This window comes from Xylocopa sonorina, unplaced genomic scaffold, assembly GCF_050948175.1.
Source record: "Xylocopa sonorina isolate GNS202 unplaced genomic scaffold, iyXylSono1_principal scaffold0079, whole genome shotgun sequence".
Classification (NCBI taxonomy): Eukaryota; Metazoa; Arthropoda; class Insecta; order Hymenoptera; family Apidae; genus Xylocopa; species Xylocopa sonorina.
Genome location: NW_027490150.1, coordinates 330,001 through 335,000, shown reverse-complemented (window position 1 = coordinate 335,000; position 5,000 = coordinate 330,001). Strand labels below are relative to the sequence as shown.

General features: G+C 48.9%; 1 pseudogene; it reads left to right on the top strand.

The window, feature by feature from the left end:
- Positions 1-5,000, top strand: part of LOC143432318 (large subunit ribosomal RNA) — an 8,724-nt pseudogene that overhangs the window by 1,791 nt on the left and 1,933 nt on the right.

The window sequence follows — 5,000 nt, the reverse complement described above, 5'->3', positions numbered from 1 at the left end:
GAGCCGCCGTCGGTGCAGATCTTGGTGGTAGTAGCAAATACTCCAGCGAGGACCTGGAGGACTGATGTGGAGAAGGGTTTCGTGTGAACAGCCGTTGCACACGAGTCAGTCGATCCTAAGCCCTAAGAGAAATCTTACGTAAATGTGGTGTACTAAAAGCAACAATCTCGAAGGAACAAACAAACAAAAGTGAGCGAAAGACACACACCCATTGGGCGAAAGGGAATCCGGTTCCTATTCCGGAACCCGGCAGCGGAACCGTATACCAATCCGGGCCCTCATAAGAGTGTTCGTCGGGGTAACCCAAAATGACCTGGAGACGCCGTCGGGAGATGCGGGGAGAGTTTTCTTTTCTGTATAAGCGTTCGAGTTCCCTGGAAACCTCTAGCAGGGAGATAGGGTTTGGAACGCGAAGAGCACCGCAGTTGCGGCGGTGTCCGCATCTTCCCCTCGGACCTTGAAAATCCAGGAGAGGGCCACGTGGAGGTGTCGCGCCGGTTCGTACCCATATCCGCAGCAGGTCTCCAAGGTGAAGAGCCTCTAGTCGATAGATTAATGTAGGTAAGGGAAGTCGGCAAATTGGATCCGTAACTTCGGAATAAGGATTGGCTCTGAGGAGCGGGGCGTGTCGGGCTTGGTCGGGAAGTGGGTTTGGCTGACGTGCCGGGCCTGGGCGAGCTGAACGGGCCGCTGCCTCGTGCATGCGTAACCCGGAATCCGAGCTCGGTCCCGTGCCTTGGCCTCCCACGGATCTTCTTTGCTGCGAGGCTTCAGCGGCGGTTCGCCGTAGCTGTCGTCCTCTTCGGCCGCCATTCAACGCTCAGCTCAGAACTGGCACGGACTAGGGGAATCCGACTGTCTAATTAAAACAAAGCATTGCGATGGCCCCCAAGGGTGTTGACGCAATGTGATTTCTGCCCAGTGCTCTGAATGTCAACGTGAAGAAATTCAAAAAAGCGCGGGTAAACGGCGGGAGTAACTATGACTCTTCTAAGGCACGGAGCGGTGATGGTGCACACCGTTGGGGAGTGGCGACCCCACCTTCCGAGCTGAGGAGCGATCTGCTTAGCAGCCGGCAGATGGCTAACCTGGTGAGTAGTGGTGATAGTTTAATTTAAGGGTACTTAGTGCCCACCTAAACATCTGCAGTCTGTTTGACTGCACGCCGCCGACGCTCGGATCTCGAGCGTTAGAAAGTTTGAGTGGTTTACCATTCAAGTGAGACCTCGAGCAATTAAATACTTGAAGCCGCTGGCATCCGGTTTACCGGGTGTCGGCGGCTTTTTTTATGACCCCGGAGAAACCAATACGCCGCTGGCACTTGGGCTAAAACCCATGTGTCAGCGGCTTTTTTTATGACTCCGGTAGATATTTGGGGCCCCGGGTGACAGCCCGGTTTTGGAGACCTCTTGCCCGACCATCTGGCAACTCGAGGTCTCACTCAACGCTACTGGCACTAACATCTTGCCATGCGAATCCGAGTGTCGGGGTAATAGGGGCGAAAGACATAATCTGCCGGTTGCGGGTTGGCCGTTCCTCGTGGCAAGTGCACCGGTTACGATGACCAGGCTTGAATTAGGCTGTGGTATGGTGACGGACTGGGTTTGACGCACAGGCTTTAATTTTAGTAATAAAAATGGCGGGAGTAGATGGAGATGCCTCGGACACAGAGGTCCCCGGCCCTGGGGCCTCTGTGGCGGACTTGTCCGCTGTGGATAGGAGGGCCACTGGTGATGGACCTGGCATGTCAATGGCTAACGAGTACGGTGTATGTTTGGACCTCCCTTTTGACGGGCATGTTATGTGTCAAATTTGTGCAGCAAACGGCGTGAGCCGGGGATTCCTGCAGGAGGCCGCATTCGATACACATATGAAAGAGCAACACCCGCGAGTGTCAGTAAGGTGGAGGTGCGCCGTATGCCATAAGGAGTTCGAGCGGCTCCACGGCTGTCGGTGCCACATTCCAAAATGTAAAGGAAGCGCACAACAGAGCAACTCCGGGATAGAATGCGGCGCCTGTGGGGCTGTCTTCGGCTCGCGGCGTGGGTTATCAACCCATGAGAGACATAGGCACCCAGAAATTAGAAATATAAAAAGGGCGGAAGCTAGTACGAGTCAAGGCAGGAATAGACCAGGCAATCGAGCCTCGGCCTGGTCACAAGAGGAGGTGGACCTCTTAATTACATTAAATGAAAGATTTAAGAACGTATCGCAGCCGAACAAAGCGATACAGCAATTCCTGCCGAGTAAAACGGTCAAACAAATTAGCGATAAAAGGAGGCTCTTGCCCGTCAGGAGGGAGGAAGCAACAGCTGGGCTGGGAGCTTCCTCGGGCGAGGATTCCGACAGCTCGGTGTATGAATCGGCCACCGAAGAGCTCGATGATGATATTTATATAGAGCATGAATATATTCAATGGAAGGAGCTCTTGCGAGAGAGCTTACACGCCAACCAGCTTGATGACAATAACAAATTCAAAGTAATAGAAAGAAAGATTGGAGAGCTGGCTGGCGAGTCGGTGGTCGATGAAACAGAGGTGAACGCCATAATACAGAAATTTACAGAGCTGCTAAAAGAAGGCGTTCAGGAAAATAAAGACAGCAGCAGGAATGGCTCTAGAACTGAGGGAAATAGAGCCAGTAAGAAAACAAAATATAAAAGATATGAATATGCTAGACACCAGGAGTTGTACAGGAGATGCCCGAGAAAGCTCCTAGATCTAGCAATAATGGGTAAAAGTATTGATGACAAAGAGGCAATGGAGCCTCCTAGCAAACTCGAAGTAGGTCCACTGTACAAGGATCTATGGGGGACGGCAGGACCCCATGTTACGCCCAATATAAGAAAGAATACTGAAACTTATACAATGGAACGAGTATGGTCGCCAGTTGCTATGGGTGAACTGGTGGATAAATTTAAAAAGATTAAAAACTCAACAGCGCCAGGAATTGACGGTATCAAAAAGATCCACCTCCGTCAAGACGGAGCACTGCATATTTTAGCTAAAATATGTAACCTTCTGTTGATGAGCCGAATCTATCCGGTTCAATGGAAGTTGAACCGGACCACGCTCATTCCTAAACCTGGGAAGAGCGTGGAACAGGCTGCCAATTGGAGGCCAATTACCATTGGCTCTCTTCTTGGCAGACTGTTCTCGGCAATGATTGATAAAAGACTTAGAGGCTGTGTAAAGCAGCACATAAGGCAGAAGGGTTTCACTAGAGAAGACGGCTGCAAAAACAACATAGCCATTTTAAGCAGTGCCCTGTCTAATATGAAAGAAAAGCAAGGTGGAATTATAACTGTAGTCGACATATCGAAGGCATTTGACACAGTTCCCCATAGCATGCTAGGCGCCAGCTTAGCGCTTAAAGGGGTTCCTATTGCGGCCTGCCAGTACGTAGAAAATATGTATAAAAACATTAAAACCGTAATAACGTGTAAAGGGGGCGAAAGTCTAGAGATAGACTTACTTCGAGGTGTTAAGCAGGGAGATCCATTGTCTCCGCTTTTATTTAATTTAACAATCGACCCCATAATAGGGGTTCTTGACGAGACGACGGAGGGCATTCCATTGGGGGACGAGAAGGTCTCCATCTTAGCGTTTGCTGACGACCTGGTACTTCTAGCAAAGAACAAAGAAGAAGCGCAAAGGCAAAACGATAAATTATACAAGTATCTCGACAGATTGAGTATGAAAGTGGCGGTCGAGAAGTGCCAAACATTCCAGGTCGTCAGCGCTAACAAAACATGGCATTTAAAAGATCCGGAGCTGATGATGGGGCAGCAGGCTGTTCCATATGCTGACCCCGAACATTTAATTAAATATCTTGGAGCCACTATGGATCCTTGGAGGGGCCTTCGGCGCACCTCGATCAAAGAAATAATAGACGCAGTAAAGTGCGTCAAAAAGATGAGGCTTAAGCCTCATCAGAAGATCAATTTAATTCGTACATACCTCCTGCCTAGGTATATTCATAAACTGGTGGCTAATCCGCCGCCTCTGGGCACTTTAGACCAGATAGACCATGGCATTAAGCAAGAAATTAAAGAAATCCTCCACCTCCATCCGTCTACGACGGATGGAATTATTTACACAAGTAAAAGCCATGGCGGTCTGGGTGTCCAGAGGGTGGCGAATATAACAAAGTTAGCCAAGCTGAGGAATGCATTGAAAATGAGCAATTCCGATGATGCAGCGGTACGCGCAGCATATATGAGGCAGGAGGCAGTAATCAAAAAGTACGCAGAGTCAGTAGGGCTTCAATGGCCCACTAATAGCGAAAACATCGAGGATGCGCGGAAGGCCCTTCGAAAGAAGGACACAGAAAAGTGGAGACTGCTCGTCTCCCAAGGACAAGGCATTAAAGAGTTCTTTTCTGACAAAATTGGCAATCAGTGGCTGTACAGACCGGAGCTCTTGAAGCCGTCAAGATATCTAGACGCACTTAAGCTAAGAACAAATACATTTGGAACCAGAGTCGCTCTTAGAAGAGCGAATAATAATATAAATTATATGTGCAGACGTTGCGACGTTCAGGCTGAGACCCTGGGCCATGTGCTGGGCAATTGTATTCATACAAAGGCTAAAAGAATAAAAAGGCACAATGAAATATGTAAATTAATAATAGAGAAGTTACCAAAAGAATGGGCTGTCTTCGAAGAACCGACCGTCAACGTCCACGGCGAGATGAGGAAACCTGATATGGTTATTAAAGACCATGAAAGGATCCTCGTCGTGGACGTGACGGTTCGGTACGAAGATAAGGAAAATCTGCAGAATGCATATAAAAGCAAGATAAATAAATACAAGGAAGCAGCCGAAATTATTAAAAATAAATTAAATGCAAAGTTTGCTGAAGTTGTGCCTGTAGTAGTGGGATGCCGAGGAGCAATGCCCAGCAAAACAAGAGAAAATCTTAAACGCCTAGGGCTCAGGCCGGCGGATATGTTGACGGCTTCGCTAATTGCCCTCCGATCGTCGATTGAGATGGCTAACA